The following is a 20,275-nucleotide window of genomic DNA, read 5'->3' as shown; positions in this document are numbered from 1 at the left end:
GTTGGGCAAAACAGCCCAAATAACCAGCAAGAAAATAGCAAGAGACAATGACACATTTTGTGACTAGCAATAGTGGGAAGCTGTTGGTACCTTTGAGTCTGAACACGTTCCTGGAGCCTAGCAGGGGAATGATCTCCATGGCATGTGGTAGTGAAGCACAGTGACTGCCTAGCCAAGGCTGTCAGGGAAGAGGGGAGTCACCTACTTCTCTTTCCTTCTGCAATCTGATCTTCCGACAATGCGTCCCTTTAAGAGAACCCGATCGGAATCCAGGGGACATGGAAACCTAGGTAACATAATCAATATGATCAGCTTTCTTGGACACCTGACAGGGCAGAAAAAGTAGAGTGGATCTGGAGGGACAAAAGATAAACAGTACAAGCTGTTATTAGTTGTAATCAGAAAATGAGGTGTTATTTATATAAAAATAAACCTTAGCAGACTAGAAACCAAGCAGCATCAGTGAACTCATTTGTACAGCCACGATTCTGAGCTAACCCTACGCTCAGCTTCAGGAATGCAGAGATGCTATCAGACATGGCCTGGGCTTTTGAGGAGTCACAGGCTCCCTGAAGAAGAGAGACATGTAACCAACAACTAAAACACAGGTAGTGGGTTCTGTCTTAGAAATGTGGACAGGGGCCAGCCACGGTGGCTCACATTTGTAATCCCAACATTCTGGGAGGCTAAGGCAGGCAGATCACTTGAGGTCAGGAGTTCAAGATCAGCCTGGCCAACATGGTGAAACCCTGTCCATACTAACAATACAAAAATGAGCTGAGTGTGGTGGTATGTGCCTGTAATAGCAGCTTCTCAGGAGACTGAGGCAAGAGAATCGCTTGAACCTGGGAGGTGGAGGTCTCAGCTGAGATTGTACCACTGCACTCCAGCCTGAGTGACAGAGCGAGACTCTGTCTCAAAAAATTAGAAAATTAAAAATTAAAAAACGTTAGGAAATGTGGACTGGGTCCTTTGAGAGTCCTTTGTGGTGATATGTCTGTTCATGTCAAGGTGTATCAGGGTAAACCCATTTCCCTTTCTGACATTCGGATTTCCTGTCTGCAGAGAAAGCCTCATTACTTCCGGGCTCAGAGCCATGAACCACCCAAAAACACCCCATTCCTTGTCCTAAGAAGGCAAAGTATTGCATGCATCTCTAGATTTGAATATTTACTGAGATTAATCTGAGATTGTGCTTTCCCTTGATCCTGATTCATTTCAGCTCATCCTGATTTGGAGAGGGTTTGGAGGTCATGGCCCTGTGCTTATTTGCTTATCTGTCCACATAGGCATGTGTGTGTAAATGCACATACACAAATCCATACACAGTTCCTCTTTAATGCTGTTCCTCCTCCACTTAGCAAACATGAAACACATCTTTCTGGCACATTATAGAAAAGGCTGGGAGGGGCTGGTTTTACTACATTAACTGAAGATGTGCTTGTGATGAATTATGAATGACCTAACATGTCTTAAATCATAAAGAAATCCAATTTAAGTTTCTACACACAGTTCAAAGTCTGCATTTAATCTATACTTTGCTCAAATCTATTGTGCATCTCAGTAGGTTTTGCACAGAGAAATGAGAAGCAAAATGTTGGGGTTTTGCATCAAGCAGATATTGACTAATACTTTTTGTTGCTTTTCATAGAGAAAGACCTCTTTTTCATTTTCCTCTTTCTCTCTCTGTGTGTATGTTTAATATCCAGCAGCAATAAATAGCACATCAGCCCAAGAGAAGAAACCAACTGCTATCTTTCATTCATTTCCACTGATGGTATGGATCTAGAAGACTCCTAGGAGGGAACAAAGAATTCAGTGCCTTTCTATTGGCATATGTTCATTTCAACAGAAACCCTTCTGTTTTAACTGTGTCTATTAAAGTTTCTTTTTTTGTGAGGGATTGGAGTAGGGAACAGTTTCCAGCACTTAGAATTTAGTAAAGAAAAGAGCAGTCATTCATAAATTCCATGTATGAAGTGTTCGGCTTTTTTAGTAGTTAAATTCTTATGTTGAGATAATTGCAGATTCACAAATATAGATGCGAATACACATACACACACGGAGTCTCTTTGTATTACATATGATACAATATATAAATACAATATATAACATATACATATATTATTATATATAATATATATTACACACATAGCATATTATAGATAATTATATGTCACATATACAGCACATTACATACAATTATATATAATATATAAATATATATCATGGCCGGGCATGGTGGCTCATGCCTGTAATCCCAGCAATTTGGGAGGCCAAGGCGGGTGGATCACCTGAGGTCAGGAGCTCAAGACCTGCCTGATCAACATGATGAAACTCCGTTTCTACTGAAAATATAAAAAATTAGCCGGGCATAGTGGCGGGCACCTGTAATCTCAGCTACTCGGGAGACTGAGGCTGGATAATTGCTTGAACCCAGGAGGCGGAGGTTGCAATGATCTGAGATCATGCCATTCCACTCCAGACTGGGCAACAAGAGTGAAACTCTGTCTCAAAAATAAATAAATAAATAAAAATAAATATATATTATGTATGTTATATATATTTATGTAGTGTATAAATTATGTAATATAAACTATATGTTATATATAACATATATTATGTATATATTATATACAGAAACTCAATGTATCCTTTAGCCAGTTTCCTGACACAGCTAGGCAAAGAGTTCTTTGATTTAATTATAAAATGTAATATATAAAAGGAAAAATTGATAAATTATTACTCTTCAAAATTATAAAATTTTGTTTCATGAAAGACTCCATTAAGAGGATGAAAAGAAGAGCTATAGACTGGGAAAAAATATTTGCAAACCACATATCTAATTACATAGAGAAACTTCATGTACACTTTAGCCAGTTTCCTGACACGGTAACATCTTGCAAACTACGGTACAATATCACCAACTGGGTTTTTGGCTTTCATGTGACCTACAGATCGTATTCAGATTTCCCATTTCATTTGTACTCATTTTTGTGTACATATGTGTATGCTTTGTTCTATTTTGGCAACACGTGTGGGTGTGTGCATCTACCATGACAGTCAAGACCTAGAACAATCCATCATCACAAAAATTCTGTATTGCCATTTTGTAGCTACATCCATTCCCACGACCCTCTGCCATTTCTGCTGTCCCTAACACTTGGTAACTACTAATCTCTTCCCCATTTCTATAATTTGTTTATTTCAAGAACATTGTGTAAATGAATTTCTACTGTATGTAACCTTTGAAAATGGGCTTTTTTCACTTAGCGTAATTCCTTGGAGAGTCATCCAAGCTGTTGCATGTATCAATAGTTTGTTCCATTTTATTGTTTAATAGTATTCCATGATGATATTGATGTATCACAGTTTATTTAAACATTCACTTATTGAAGGGCAATGGGGTACTTTTTTGGCTATTAGGAATAAAATTGCTGTAAATATGTTTGTGTCCATTTTTGTGTCAACATATGTTTTCGACTGGGTGCGGTGGCTCACGCCTGTAATCCCAGCACTTTGGGAGGCTAAGGGGGGTAGATCACGAGGTCAGGAAATCAAGACCATCCTGGCTAACACAGTGACACCCCGTCTCTACTAAAAATACAAAAAAATAAAATTAGCCGGGCATGGTGGTGGGCGCCTGTAGTCCCAGCTACTTGGGAGGCTGAGGCAGGAGAATGGCGTGAACCTGGGAGGTGGAGCTCGCAGTGAGCCAAAATCACGCCACTACACTCCAGCCTGGGCAACAGAGTGAGACTCTGTCTCAAAAAAAAAAAGTGTTTTTACTTTTGTGGGATAAATGCCCAAGCGTATAATTGTACAGTAATTGCATATTTGGTTTTATAAGAATCTGCCAAACTATTGCCCAGAATGTTTGTTCCATTTTACATTCTCATCAGCAATACATGAATGATTCTGTTTCTCCACATCCTTGCCAGCATTTGATGTTGTCACTATTTTTTATTTTAGTCATTCTTGTAGGTGTGTAGTGATAGCTCACTGTGGCTTTGATTTGCATTTCCCTAATGACTAATGATGTTGGACATCTTTTGATGTTCAATATAAAACATGCTCTTGGGTGATATGTCTGTTCATGTCTTTTATCTGTTTTCTAGCTGGATTTTTTTTCTTTTTTACTGTTGAATTTTGGAAATTAAAAATTAAAAATTTCAAGATATGTCTAGTTTTTCATTGGATATGTGGTTTGCAAATATTTTCTCCCAGTCTATAGCTTTTCTTTTCATCCTCTTAATGGGGTCTTTCATGAAGCAAAAGTTTATAATTTTGATGAGGTACAATTTATCAATTTTTCCTTTTATATGTTACACTTTTGCATTAAATCTAAGAACTCTTTGCCTAGTCCTGGGTCCTGAAGATATTCTCTTTCTTTTTTTTCCCTAAAAGCTTTACAGTTTCTCATGTTCACATTTATGTCCATAACACATTTTGAGTTGATCTTTGTATAAGCTGTGAAGTTTTCTTCTGCCTCTGGCCATCCAATTGCTGCAGCACTGTCTGTCAAGATTCTGCCCTCCACTGAATTGCGTTTGCACCTTTGACAAAAACCACTGGGCATATTTGTATGGCCTGATTTCTGGGTCTCTAGTCTGGTCAATGTAGCCATTCCTCAGACTATATCACACTGTCTGGATCACTCCAGCTACATGGTTAGGTTTAATATGGAGTGGAGTGATTCCTCCCTCTTAGTTCTTCTTTTTCAAGGTTGTTTTAGGTATTCTTGGGCCTGTGCCTTTCTACATAAATTGGGAATTAGCTTGTCTATGTCTAAAAAAATCTATATGAGGTGTTTTTATGTGAGAAATGAGAAGGTCACAAAACCATGAGGAGGACTGGGGGTGTGAGGGCAGCAGTGCCATCTTGGATGTCTCACAGAACTGCTGAAGATGAGGTTTATGCAGGACTTGTCCAGAGACTGTTAAAAACCTCAAGAGTCTCAGCAAAGCTCCTACTAATGTCCTCATTTGGCTGCGCTGAAGTAAGTGACTTCTCAAGAAATCAACCTGGACCTACCTTGACCTCCAGGCCACCTCTGTTTCTGCAACTGCTCGTGGGGAGCAGTTTTGCTGTCCTGCCTTCTTAATGGCTGACTTGGACCCGGGACCAGGACAGAAGGATGTTCTCCCGCAGGTTCAGAGGAGACCCTGGAAGAGGTGGGAGGGGGTCCAGGGTTGACACCTCATGGTTTTACAGTTAGGGCTAGAGATCTTGTGAATGAATTGTGAGGTCTCTGCATGGTGGATAAAAATAATTCTTCCTTTAATAGTTATTCTCACAGAGCACAGTTTGCCGAGGGATAGAGATATCTGGGAGTTAATTCCTAAATTCCAAGGAGTAGGCTCTCCACGTATGGATTCAATCAGTGTCTCAGTGGAAAGGTGTATCCATCAGCTAAGGAAGTGGCACAGTTCCCAGTGTAGCTGTCCAGACAGGTGGGTGAGCTGGTCATTGCCGTGGTGTCAGAAATGCTGTGAGAAAGGAGGCCAGGCATGCAGGGCATGTGTGTAGGGAGGAAGTGGGCCAGAGGATGCATCTAGCCCTGTCTTTGTGCACTGGGGAGATGTTGCAGGAGAAGAAAATTCTCTCCTGGGATCCCAAGGTGCACTGGAGTAAGCAGGTGAACAGGGCATGTAGAACCAAGTATAGAAGGGAGCATCTTCCATTCTCTCTGAGTGAGAGATTTTCCTGGAACCAAGAAGAAAGGCTGGGATATGGGTACACTAATAGGCCAGAGTGCAGATGCCAACACTCTTGTATCAGCTCCTACAGTGACATGAGGAGCTGTGTGACAATCCCAGGCTTCCAAGAAAAAGCAAGAGTAAGTTGATTCTTTTGGTTCCTTTCTGTACCTGAGTTCTATGAACCAAGCACTATGTGTTTTCAAAACAGCCAGTAGCTTATGTAATATAGCACTTCTCCCTCCCAACCCCCAGAACCCACCAGCACCATTTACAGCTCGAGTGAAGACTGAGGAGTCTCCTTTGACAAAAAAATAATATTGCAGATTGCACTTGTTTTATCCAAATGAAATATTTCTTTATCACGTACAGCTCTCACATGAATGACACGTCAGTTCCAATTTGTGACAGAGAGCTAAGTTAATCTGGCTCCAGCCCTTGCAAGGCCACTGAGAACACATCCCGGAAAATAATAATGCAATTGTTCAGGTGTCACTGCAGCAGGGCTGGGAGGTAGGCTGTCTGTGACTTGTGCCCCCATGTGGCAAAACTGTCCAAGGTCTGTGTTACGCAAAATGTGCTGGGCAGTGGGACAGCTTTGTGTGGTGGTTATAATTTTTTCTTGGAGGTAGATGTGTCCTTCAAGAACCATTCAGGTTGGGGGCCTTCAGCTCCATGGTCTCAAGATGTTCCTCAGTGGTCAACCCAAGGTCATGGCCTCAGATGGTTCTTCATGATCTCAGGATGTTTCCTAGTAGTCCAGCCAAGGTTATGGTCTCAGACCATTCTTTGTGGCCTCAGGGTGTTCCACAGTGGTCAAGCCAAGATCACAAAACCAAAGTAAGGGAGAAATAAAAATCCTGAAATGTGAAAAAGTCAGAGACAGTCATGGACTCTTCTCCAGGGCTTCCCACTCCTTCTGAGATGGTCACTGTGACCCATCACTGCCCTAAGATGACCCTGCCACTGTTCACCCATTCATTTACTTAAGGAGTATTTACCTGCTCCTACTATGGGAGTTGGACTGTTCTCGACTCCTCTGTGCATACCCTACATTTATTTTAGACTCCACATCAACCCACACTGACTCATATTGACCCTTCTCATTCTCCTGCATCCCTACTGCCTTGATTTAAGTCCTCATCTCTTACCTGACCTATTTTCAGAGCCTTCTGACAAGTCTTCCTGCCTTGACTCTCACTCCCAGGCACCTGCTAGGCATGCCCAAAACATTTTTTGAATGCATGCGTGGGTCAGCCTTCAGGCTAGGACCTATAGCTCTATGTTCTTGTGGAAGATACAGACCTGCAAGATATAAATGCACAAATACATTAATTTCAAATTACAAAGTAAACAAATGCTGGGCTGAGATGGAAAGGGAGCAGCTATAGTAGCTAGGGGTCAGGGGACCTCTCCAAGTAGGTGATATTTAAATGGAGATGAGAATGTAAAGAAGGGAGGGTGAAACTTGAGCCAGCAACATAGAGACTAGGGGCTTCAAGAGGCGGATTTGCTGTTGAAAAGACTCCTTCCGGTGACCTGAATGACAAATCACCAACGAACATTAGTATTGCACTCTGTAACATGCCATAGCTCCTTTCCCCATGATCCCTCTCCTAGAGAAGGTTTGATGTATTTTGGGTCATTGTTGAGAACATTTGTTATTTTGGGTGCTCAGGGTAGAAACATTGTTTTGGTTTAGGGGAATCACAAGGAAGGAAGAGTGGAGTCAGAGCCGTGTTTCCCTTTTTACAGCTAGAGTGGAAAATATATCCCTTCTCCTTTCGCTTGATTCATGGGAGCTAAGCAGAAATTCATGCTCAAAGGTAAGGTGAGCTCATTTATCCTTAGCAATTGATGTGATTTAGCTTTGTTCCCACCCAAATCTCACCTTGAATTCCCACAAGTTGTGGGAAGGACCTGGTAGGAGGTAGTTGAATCATGGGGGCAGGTCTTTCCCATGCTGTTCGCATGACAGTGAATAAGTCACATAAGATCTGATGGCTTTATAAGTCAGAGATTCCCTGCACAAGCTCTCTCTTTGCCTGCTGCCATCCATGTAAGATGTGACTTGCTCCTCCTTGCCTTCCACCATGATTGTGAGGCCTTCCCAGCCATGTGGAACTGTAAGTCTAGTTAAAGCTATTTTTCTTCCCAGTCTCAAGTATGTCTTTATCAGCTGTGTGAAAATGGGCTAATATAGCAACTGTGAGCCCAGTGGCATAGAAGTGAGGGAGCAGTGGCTCAGGTATTCCAAGAAGACAATTATGGTGAAAGGTCATTGGCTATGTCCTCCTTCTAAAGCTCTTGCCTGAGCCTGGTTCTTCTGGTTTCTTGTTAATTCCATGAGCCTCTCTCTCCTCTTCTAATAAGTTCTTAACTTGCTCAAGTTTGAGCAAGTTTGAGAAAACATTAAGAGGTGATGTGAATGATAATTAACAACTATAAACTCTGACTAGTTGAGTGGCTTGGGGATGGGGAATTAAGGGGCTATGCATTCAGATCCGGAAGGGTATCTGCAGTGTGTCAGGGAAAGGAACAGGAATATGGAAGTGGCAGAAAGTCAGAGCTTTAAAATGTAATCCCTCTAGGAATTTACAGAAATTCTTGAGAAGGAAGACATCAAGGACTCAGAACAGGGTGCATAGATATTGCCTAGATTGCAAGAAAGTTGGTTTATCCTAGATGACATCTGGATTCCAAATAAATGTTTAAGAGTGGAGGAATAAATTAATGGAAGAATGAATGAATGAGCCTATGAATTATACAGCCCACACAATCTTGACAGTCAGTGACAGAGATTAATTTCAAATTACAAAGAAAACAAATGGGCTGAGATGAAAAGGGAGGAACTATATTAGCTAGGGGTCAGGGGACCTCTCCAAGGAGGTGATATTTAAATGAAGATGAGAGTATAGAAAAGAGAGGGTGAAACTAGAGCCAGCAACTAATCAAACCTCACTGAAAACAGTTGTTTTGGTGAAATGAGTCAGTGGAGGAAAGACGAGGGAGAAGAATGTGGAAAGAGAAGGGTCAAGGATGAAAGAACTGTGTAATTTGATGTCCACCTCTCCCCTCAGAAGCAGTCCAGGGAGGTGATGCAGCTGCTGGGTTGTTGGTCACCAGGGCTGTTGGACACCTGTGTGGAGGATCTGGGAGAAGCATTTTGCTCCAAACTTGCTCCTTTCCTGCCAGGTAAGTTATGCAAACCAGAATATCCAAATGACCCTGTCTCTCCTGCCCCTCAAAGTTGGACTACCATATCCTTTCTTGGGTTTTCAGTTCGGTTTAACAAATGCAATAACATGCAGAAATTATGAGTGTAAAGGATGAAGAATTTCTGCTCTTGTACACACTGCGTAAACACCACCCAGATCAAAATATCAAATGTTTCTATGTCTCTAGAAAGTTCCCTGCTCCCCTTCTTGATTACCTCAGCCCTCAGTTTACTGATTCTAATTTTTCTCAACATTGATTAGTTTTGCACCATCACCTCTTAATGTTTTCATGGCCCTAGAAAGTCTCCTGCTCCCCTTCTTGATTACCTCAGCCCTCAGTTTACCAATTCTAATTTTTCTCACCATTGATTAGTTTTGCACCATCACCTCTTAATGTTTTCTCAAAATATTGTATCTTTTCATTTGTATCACCAACTCCCTAGTCCAAGCAACTATTTCTCACCCTGGGCTATTGCATTGCCTCCCAGCTGCTCCCTTGCCTCCTCTACTACTCATTTCAATTGCTGTGTTGCAGCAGGAGTCACTTTATCTGCTAAAAACTCTTCATCAGCTCTCCAGAAAAGCCTTCCATATCCTACAAGTTGCCCATCCACCCACACCGACCAACCTCCTCTTGAGCCTTTCTCATTTTGCTTCCTGAATCTTACCCATCCATGTTAACCTTGAACTCTTCCTCCAGAGCACCCACACTAATTTATGCTCACACCTGCCTAAACTCTGAGCTCCACTGCCATTTCCTCAGGAAAAGCGACCTATACCTCCTTAATGTGTCAAATTCTCACATCCCCATTGCATAACTTCTGCTCCCTTCCTTCGTAGCCCTTGTTCCAGTGGTGATTTTATAATCATTTGTGTGATGATTTCATTTATTTATTGTCCATCTTCCCCACCGGACTGTGAAGTGAGGGCCTGGGTCCAGTTCCACTCCTCACTGTATCAGTTCTCCATGCACTCTACCATATTTGGTTCAAAGAGTGTGCTCAGTAAACACAGTTGAATGAATGAAGGGAGGGAGGAATGAATGACTGAACACGGTTAGGTTCTGGCCTTTATCAGCGGCATAGCAATACTGCCAATTGCCAACCTATGGTGCATGGACCACTTCTCAGGTACCCAATCGCCTTCCATTCTTTCCTTCTGCACACACTTACTGAATGCTTCTCTGAGCCAGGTTCTCTATTAAGACAAGGAGATATGGTGCCTGCCTTTAGGAAACTCAGTATGAGAAAGCCAACAATGACAACACTGTATGGCAGGAGTTATCCTACAGGTCTGAGAGCCCACCACAGAAGCACAGAGGAGGAAACCCTCACTCTGTGGGGAGGGCCAGGAGAGGAGCTCTAAGAATGAGCAGGAATTCACCTGATAAGAATACTGGAAGTGGTGCTTTAGGTGGTGGGAACACCATGGGCAAATGCGTGGAGGGTGGAAATGCATGCCAAGTTTCAGCTCCAGCAAATGGTTTGGCTACATCTCAGCTTGGGTTAAGGACAAGATAATAAGAGTGTCATATACAGAGTAGGTGCTTGGAAAATCTTGATAGAACTCCATTAAAAGATACTCCAGTCTTCTCTACTTGACATTACTATCCAGTGTGTGGTTTATTTAACATTTGCTTTTTGTGAACTTTGGTTAGTTTTGATATTGCTGGAATTGGCACTGAAAGGTGTTACAGTACTTTCCACCTCAAAGACCGGGAATGGGAGTGCAGAGATCCAGATGACTCCTTGAGTTACATGGAGGACCGTCACCTGAAGGCAAGACCTCATCCTGGTGAGGAGGACTTCAATGGCCCTGGTTCTCCACCATCATATGGGCAGCATCTGGGCTGTTGGCCCAATCTTGTGAGGATAAAAGCCTTTGCAAAAAGTGGCTGAATATTCATGGAGTGCTTGATAATTAATGAAAGGATTCAGTACAACTTAGTTGATGTAAGAGAAAAATAAGCGGTGGGCACATCTACCTAAGGAAAGAACAGAAATCCGAACAGGATTCCCAAGACATAGTTGGAGGGAATTAGACTCTGTGCCTCGGGTGGATGACCTCATGAAGGATTTTGATGTAAATGTGTCCTGGGGAATGAGCAGTGACTCAGCTAGTGGTTCAAGAAATTGAAGTTTGAACGTCAGCCTTGACACAGGCAGTGCAACCCCTAGGATAGGTGACCTGTCTACTGTGGGGCTCAGTGTTTACCTGTGAACAATGGGAATACTTAGAATCTGGGTCATAGATTATTGTTTGTGTAAAACTTACTTTATCACATTGTCCACTGAACTGTCTGGAATAATCACTGTTCTGCAAATAGTAGCTGCTCCTTGTAGAGATCTTTCACCTCCTTGATTAGACGTATTCCTAGGTATTTAATTTTTGTGTGGCCACTGTTAATGGGATTGTGTTCTTGATTTGGCTGTCAGTTGGAATGTTATTGGTGTATAGAAATGCTGTTGATCTTTGTACATTGATTTTGTTTTCATAAGTGTTCATTAAAGCTCTGAGTTTTCTCCAGCTGGTGGTAGAAGGGGAAGTCAGAGTGATTCCAAGCAAGAAGGATCCCACCCTTGGTTGCTGGCTCTGAGATGTGGCAGAAGTCCACAGGTGAGCCACTGAAACCAACTTCCAGCTGCTGAGAGCTGTTCCAGTCTGACAGTCAGTAAGGGAGCGGGGACTTCAATCCTGCAACTGCAAGGAACTAAATGCTGACAGAGCTTGAAAGCATATTTTTCCCTAGAACCTTCGATAAGAGCCTGGCCAAGGCTGACACCTTGGTGTCAGTCTTTTGAGTCTTTAAGAGGAGAACCCAATGGAGCCCACCTAGGCTCCTGACCTGCAGAACTGTGAGCTAATAAATGGTTATTGTTTTAAGCTACTTCGTCTGTGCTAATTTGTTACACAGCACAGAAAATTAACACACTCAGATAAACCACAAGCCAAAACATTCCCATTTTACAAATGAGGAAACTGAGGCCCAGCAGGATTGGTCATCTTGCCCAGCATCATGCTGTCTATGGCAGGGTGTGGACTTGAACTGTATTCTGCTAAACTCCCAGTGTATCACTGTGCTGTGCCACACAGCCATGTGTATTTAAATAGAAGAGCTCTGTGGTATATATTTCTTATTCAAATTATTCAACCATTTGATCCAGTTAGTTATTTAAAGGTGCGGAAATTGCTCAAAATAATAGAGAAAGGAGCATGCCATATTATTACCTTTGTTGGCACTTAACGGGTAACTTGAGACTAAGTTTTCTTGTTAGTTAATTATGTGACGGTGAGTCTAGGAGGCCTCAGCCCACAGGCCTGGTGTCTTTGGCTCTCCTGGCAGATGCAAAGGTGACAGGCTGTGGCTTATTGATCCTAGGCCATAGATTTGGCCTAACTTGCATTATGGTATAATAGCACCTAGTAAATTGTAAAGGAATGGCAAAAGCTAAATGATGATCACATGTAAGCTATTAATGTAATTGTGTTCTTAAAGCCGCCTTCCTTAATTTACTCGAGTGGTGATTTCAGATTGAATTGGAGTCACAGCCCAGGAATAATTCATCCCCAGGCCTCACCCTGCATTTGAGTCAACAGCACACGACACACATGGTGCTGGCTGCTTTATTGTTGAAATCCCATAATCTATGAGGCACTCATGGTCATGAAGTAGCTCGTTATTAAAATATAATATTATGTTCACGTGTGATTATTATTTTAATTCAGTGCTCTGTTGACTTATACAAGGTGGCCCACATTCTTTTAGCCTCTACTCTCCATTCTCCTACAGTAAAGTTAATTTATACCAAGATGATAAAAAATTTGATTTATTTTACAACAGATCAGTAATTGTGCTCTACAAATAAGTTCGTAATGATAATCAACAGCATTTTCAACATAATTTAATTTGTCTTCTCCCGAGAGGTAGTTAAATGCAGTAATAATAACACCAGTGTTATGGACTCTGCAGCAGTTAATCATGGTCTGAATATGCAGACAGCCCCAATATTGTATTGACAGAAATTAAATTAACCATCAGCTTGGGCAATCAGTGGCTATACAGCTATTAAAAGCAATAAAGGCAACAAACCCCAACCATTGCCAATTACATTTTGACATATACAAGGAAAAGGACAGATGCTTTTCATTTGAGATTTTTATTTCAGTGAAAATAAGACAGAAGAATAGCACCTTGAACTTACCAAGAGCTTCTTCTCCAAGGTGTGTTGAGCATGAGATGCATTCCCATTGGTGTTCTCCACTGATTGTCATCTGTTTGTTAAAAGATAAAATAAAATTCAGTGGCCGGGAGTTATAGTTTGTAAAATTTTAAGGCATTTCTCTGATCTACTTTGCCTTTCAGTGCCCCTAACACACACAGTTCCCTACTTTTTCATCCCAGCACTGTGGCATTGACATAAGCACATTATGAGGACTGAGTTTTAAGGGGTAGGGTAAGCAGGGGAATAAGAAAAGAAGACGAAACCTAACATTTTTGAGGTTACAAAGACTCAGATTTAACAAACCCAATGATGCTGTGATAAAAGAGCATTTCACCATTATCTGGGGGAGATTCTGAGCTGGTTTAATTCAGTCCAAGACAAAATAGAGGCATGAGGTAGTAGGACTTCTTTCCTTCTTTCTTATATTGTTCTCTCCTTTTTTACTTCTTTCTTCTTCCTTTTGTGTCTACCATGCCACCCACTTTCTTGGGGGAGATTTTAATCAACCTCAGTCTTTTAGTCTGGAAGTTTTCCATATAGGGTTATTTATATAGGGGTCCTGATTTAGCCATGGAGCCCAGATGGGCTTACTCATACTGAATGGTTGATAGGCACCACATTGACTGTAGTTGATGGGAGGAGGCTCTTGCTGGACATTGGTCACAAGGGTGATCAATAAGTCTTCTGGACACTGGCATTGGACATAATACTCTTAAAGACTGGACCATCTGTGGACCTGGTCATGACTCCCATGAAACTCTCTGGTATAGGAACAGATGGCATTTCGAGTTGGGGCTGGGTAGGGTCTAAATGCCAACTCTGTCTACATCGCCTCCCTGAGTCCTATTATTCTAGGTCCCCTTGGACCTTTCCTTCCCTGTCACCTGCTGTCTCTCCCCGCTCTCCAGTTTGGAGACTATTTGAGCTTGGCTAAGACGCTTGACTTTCATGGTAGCCAAAATATTGACCTCCTCTTCCCACAAAAAGAAGTCCACACCCTAATACTCAGAACCTGTGAATATGTTATCTTACATGGCAATGACACTCTACAGATGTGATTAAAGATCTTGAGATGAGGGAAAATATCCTGGATTACCTAGGTAAGCCCAATGTAATCACAATGGCCTTTAGAAAAGAGAGGGAGGAGGTTCAGAGAGAAGAAAGTGACATCGCAATGGAAGCAGAGGGTGCAAAGGAGATAGGGCGATGGTCAGAGTCAGAGAGAGATCTGAAGATGCTACACTGCTAACTTTGGAGACGAAGGGAGGGGCCATGAGCCAAGGAATGAAAGTGGTCTCTAGAAGCTGAAAAAGACCAGGAAGTGGGGATTCCCATTTGGCCTCCAGAGGGAGCACAGCCCTCCTGATATCTTGATTGCAGCACAGTGCAATCCACATGAGACTTCTGACCTCCCAAATTGGAAGATACTACATTTGCACTGTTTTAAGCCACTAAGTTTGTGGTAATTTATTGCAGGCACAGTAGGAAATGAACACAGCTCTTTATCTTTTAAAAAACCCTGTTGCTTGTAAAATATATTATGTAGACTGAGTTCTTTGTATGTTAGATTTTTTAAACCCCAAAACTCAGGTGTTTGCAAGTCCACAGTGTTGGCTTTTGAAACATGCTAGTGTTCTGTCTGCTTTTCTGCCATGTGATCCTTCTTCCGAGGCAGTGGAAGTCACTGAAGGATAGTAGAAAGGACAAAGAGAACAAGGAGAGCAAAGACAAAAGAACAAAGAGAACAAGAAAAAGAACATTCAATCAACCTCTCAAATTGTTGTTCTGACAGTTCTGGCAGGACCCATTCATGATGGGTCCTGATGGCACTATGTCCCAGCCTACCCTCCCGGCTGTGCATAATGCAGGACCTTGCCCTTCTCCAAAGTGTGGAGAAATGGTTTGGGTAGGACACAGGCAGGGTAACCAGTTCGGCTCAGTTTTCCTGGAACTTTCCCATTTCAGTGCTGCGAGTCTTGTGTCCCATAGCTTTCTTCATCCAGGGCAAGGGAGGAGTTACTCATCCGAGCCACAGGTCATAAAAACCACAGCTGGGAGGCTGTCAGGGCCACCAATCACCTGGCATTGCTGTCCTCAAGCTGTGTCCCAAAGAACCTTAGAAAGTCCACTCACCTTTCTCAGGGACAACAGGGGAGGTGTGACAGAGTGTGTGGCAAGGACATAGCTTTGGGCTCTATATTCCTGCTTTAAGCAGTGGCTCTGCTGTATTAGGCTACATTTTGAACAATGACTTTTGGCCAATAACCATGCAAAACAAGGCAAAATTAGACTTGAAGAAAACTGATGTAGCATGTGACCATTATAGAGAGGAAAAATGTGAGACCTGGAGAGGGGCAGTGATTCTAGAAGCACCAGGGCTAGAGCTCAGGTGTTCGCACTTCACATTCATGCTCCTCTCGCAGCTCGCGTCCTTGCCTTATACGCCATGTTCCTATACCTCTGCTCCAGCTCTGCATCCCTGATGGTGCTTTAGCCAGTAAATTCTGCTCTTAGGCAATGATCCATGAATACACAGGAAACAAGGACCTTGGCTCCTTGGAGCCTGCAGGAAGCAGAATGGTTACCTCTTAGAAACTCAATTGCAAAATAAATTGTGTTTCTGGGAGTATTAAACCTATTTCATTCACACTTTTGCCACCACTTAAGATCATGGAGCTGGGTCTGGCAGAAAAGAGAGAACGTGTCCTTGGAAAATATTTTTCAAAAGCGCAGTCTGCTATCCACTGAAGGTATAATGCAGAGAGATACATCCCTGCCCTTAAGGGGATTGTAATCTAAAGGAATATTAATGCCAATAAACGAGCAATGACAACAGGATAGCCACATTCTGGGCAGCAGAACTCAAAGGTGGCTTTGGAGTCCAGAGGAAGGGAAGGGATCCAACCTGGTACTAGGGCTGGCAGGGGAGGTCATGGAAGATTTCTCAGAGGAAGCTCAGACTAAAGACTTAGAAAAGGTAAACCAGGCAAGAAAGATCATCAACCACTTTGATTCCCACAACTGACCTGGGAGAGAAAGGCTCTTCAATAAGAGAAAATAAAAGAAATTTTCTTTTAATAGACAAGCAAACTGGGGCCCAGAGAATTTGCTTCAAGTCTCTGAATTTGGTGGTTGTGGACTCTGATCAGAACATGGACTTATTCATTCCAAATCCAATGCTCTTTCCACTTTGGGAGAGGTAGGGCTTGGCACTGCCTTTTCACGAGAGCGTAGGATGGGCAAAAAAGAAAGATGGCGGCATCCTTGATTCCTTGAGGATCAAGCAGATAGCCTTTGAATGGGAGCTGATTTACTCTTCAAACCAACTTCCCCTTCTTTGAGGATGAGCCCAGGGCTCTGCTGATGGAATTCAGATTTCAAATGGAATTGGGCATTTCTTGACCTAATGTGATATTATTAGGAGGGTCCTACCATCTCTTATACTGCCTGGATTTACTAAAGGGAGTATATCAAAATAAGCCCAACACTCAATCTATTTCAACAAATACCACTTTTACTTTGTTTATTGTATATATTTATGTAACTACAGAAATTAACTACACGTTACGATTTCATTTGAGTTTCTAAAGAATCTTTGACTTAAAAAATTGTTATGACTTCAATTCTAGGCATTGCTGTTCTATGGAGGTTAAAACACTATCTGAAAAATGACCATAACATGGACATTTCATTTAGAAATGGGAATTTGAGGGATTTATAACCTCTGGATTTATGAGCATTAAGAAAAATACCACAGCCAGCAGAACCTATATAGTTTACAGTTGATATCAGACTGGAAATTTAACATGTGAATCAGCTTGGGGTTGTGAGTGGAAGAATATAATCTTCTATCTTCCTTTTGAAAAGCCATGTGGACTTGACATTAAATCATTTCAGCTTCTTGAAAGAACAATCAACTAAAACCTCAAACAAAATAAAAATGTTAGTGACATTTATACAATTATCGGTCAAACTCAGTTTGATCTTCAATTTAAGAGATTGCTCGGATTCATATATTACAGAGACATGAGAATAGTGCAAGTATTTATCAGTAATAAAGTGCATTTAAGACCACATATTGGCCCCTTAAGAATATCTATGGAGCATAACGTGAGGGGCCAGCATGAGAGAGGCAGTTTTCTATTTATTGTCCCTGGGCTTGCACTAATGAGGAAGTCAAGGTATAGAGGTAATGTCATGAATTGATCCAGAAAAATATTTTCTAGATTATAGAGACCAGAAAGATCAAGGATCATAACTCTTCTTTTTAGTGGCTAAAAATAAATGAAGCTCAAAGCAGGCAGATGTCATGTCTAGGGGCTGCACAGACAGTTCAGGGAAATGATGTCAAGGATAGTTTTGTGGCACAGCTCACTGTGATATCACATTTAGGAAAACTTATGGACAATAATAAAATAATAAATAATAAAATAATCTTAATTTGTGTTTCTAGTTACTCCTAAGCACCTACCAGTGTGCCGGACTGTGTTGGGCTGAGCCCAGAGGATGTGGAGATGATGTCAACAGCGCAACAGCAGCCCTGAGGTCAAGGAGGCCCTTTATATAACCAAAAAACAGAAAAAAAATACATCTATTGTGCTTCTGGTTGGGGGGCAGAGTTCAATGAAATGAGGGAGAGTCTGTATATTTGGAGATAATGAAGTACGGTAAATGCAAGGGCAATGCAGGTCAGCAGGTTTTAAGATGAACCTAAGAACAGGGTGGGGGTCTCAGGAGCAGATATTCCTGTGGAAAGACCTGAGAGGTGAAAAGCACACAGTTATCAAATTAGAGAGGTGAGTTTAGGAAGAACCCACTCTGCTCCTCGGGAAGGTAGAGGAGATGTAAAAAAAATGACACTGGCAAGCGTAGGAATTAATACCAGTGGTCCTGGATTGCAATGCTGGTGTTTGGATTCATGTATTTGATCAGGTGTCTGCAGACTATAGCTTGGGGCACAAATCTGGCTTGCCACCTGGTTTTATAAATAAAGTTTTATTGAAACACAGACATGCCCATTAATTTACATATTGTCTATGGCTGTTGTCACAATACAACAGCAGCACTGAGCAGTTGTAACACAGACTGTGTCCAGCAAAGCCTAAAATATTTGCCACCCTGCCCTTTAAGAAAATGTTTGCTGGCCCCTTTGTTAGTCACTGGGAGGGCAGGGGAAACTTTTGAGTGAAAAGAATAATCTGGGCTTATCTAAGGTGAACTGGATGGGGAAGGCTCAGAGACCATTTCCCCATTACTCTTTCTTCTCTGCTTCTTTGCCTATCAGTGGTGTGCTGGTAAATGTTTAACAACTGGCTCTTTGTGGAGGAAGAAAAATCCACCAAACCTGAAGTACAGAGTTTGCCAATTTCTGTGGTGTAAATACTTTCACTATGGCTGATCTCAAACTACCAGGTGAAGTCACTGAAGGCAGAGTCGGTAAAAGAGAAGTGCACAGCCTGCTCTGGAGGACCGTATGAGCTGAGTCCAACACATCCTACCTGGCATCCCCTATAGAGAGGCACAGTAATTCACTAGCAATCCTGGGAAGTCTCATGTACAATAGAGCCACAGAAAGTCACTTGCTTCCTGTCTGGCATGAGCACTAGCCCTTCAGACACTTTCTGGTCAGACAACCTGTCAGCAGCTGCAGAATTGACCCTGGTGAATGCAACAAAAGAGCCATGTGCTGGAAGCCTGTGGGAGAGGTCACAGGAATGATGCAAAGGCTGAATAACCACTTTTCTGGAAAGATGCTGCAGATCTAGGTATCTAGGGAGGAAGTCCTAGGCAGGACACTGGGGATGCTGGGGATCTAGGCAGCAGGAGCCACGAGGCTTTGCAAAAGGAAGGTTGTGTAGAAGGTGATATTCTTCTACTCAGAACCCCAAGCTGATCATGTTTTTTGTGTAAGAAAGTCACTAGGTGGTGCTGACACAAGCTGGCAGGTGAGAACCTTGGTGTGAGGCCTCATTTGCTCAGCGCCTGCTTGAGAGACACACCAAGCTAAGCACTATCAATACATTCACTTAAATCCTCTGTGCAACAGCTGATATCAAATGCTTACTGTGGACCAGGCACAGTGCTGGACACTGGGATATGAATATAAGTAAAAAGAAAAACAAAAAACAAATGCTACCCTCCAGACCTTGACATGTCAGGAAAAGAGGGGTGAATATTCCAGTAACTGCAGTTCAGTCTGGTGGATAGTTAAAGGTGTACACCATGTGGTACTGCCAACCTGGAGCCACTGTCATCTGAGTTCGTGTCCTCACAGAAATGCCTTTAAAGAGCTATGTTTTCTTGCCACATTTTCAACAAGGCTTTTACTACAGGATCATATAAAACAAAGATGAGAAGATGTATTTCTGCATTTTTTGGTAAAACTTCTGTTGAAGATAGTATTCATTGACTTGCCTAGTGCATAAAAGTTCCTACAATAAATTCTTCTAAGAGTTTAGTGCCAGGAAAAAAAAATTCCTGTCCTGTTAAATGCTTTGCTGAAACTTTTGTCAGATCATGAGACTTTGTGACTTATTCTGCTTCTCTTTTTGCTTCAATTGCTAGGAAATTTCCACTTAATTAAATTGAGAACATCACCACCATAATCATACTTGTTGATATGGCTTGGCTGTGTCCCCACTTAAATCTTATCTTGAATTGTAGCTCCTGTAATTCCCACATGTCATGGGAGGGGCCCAGTAGGAGGTAATTGAATCATAGAAGTGAGTCTTTCCCATGCTGTTTTCATGATAGTGAATAAGTCTTGTGAGATCTGATGGTTTCATAAATAGTAGTTCCCCTGCACACACTCTCTTGCCTGCCACCATGGAAGATGTGACTTTGCTTCTCTTTCACCTTCTGCCATGATTGAGAGACCTCCCCAGCCATGTGGAACTGTGAATCAATTAAACCTCTTTCCTTTATAAATTACCCAGTCTTGAGTATGTTTTTATGGCCAAAGTGAGAATAGGCTGGGCGTAGTGGCTTATGCCTGTAATCTCAACAGTTTGGGAAGCTGAGGAGGGTAGATCATGAGATCAGGAGTTCAAGACCAATCTGGCCAATATGGTAAAACCCCATCTCTATTAAAAATACAAAAATTAGCCAGACATGTTGGTGTGAGCCTGTAGTCCCA

General features: G+C 42.0%; 1 long non-coding RNA gene across 1 annotated transcript; it reads left to right on the top strand.

Moving 5' to 3' along the window:
* Positions 1–523: 523 nt before the first annotated feature.
* Positions 524–19,829, top strand: LOC110743831. The gene is made up of 3 exons (XR_004184784.1): positions 524–608; positions 7,455–7,525; positions 8,780–19,829. It is a non-coding gene; the product is annotated as an uncharacterized LOC110743831 (long non-coding RNA).
* The last annotated feature ends 446 nt before the right edge of the window (positions 19,830–20,275 follow it).

Source organism: Papio anubis, chromosome 7 (assembly GCF_008728515.1).
Source record: "Papio anubis isolate 15944 chromosome 7, Panubis1.0, whole genome shotgun sequence".
Classification (NCBI taxonomy): domain Eukaryota; kingdom Metazoa; phylum Chordata; class Mammalia; order Primates; family Cercopithecidae; genus Papio; species Papio anubis.
The sequence above is the reverse complement of the archived record's forward strand: the minus strand, read 5'-3'. Positions and strand labels throughout refer to the sequence as shown.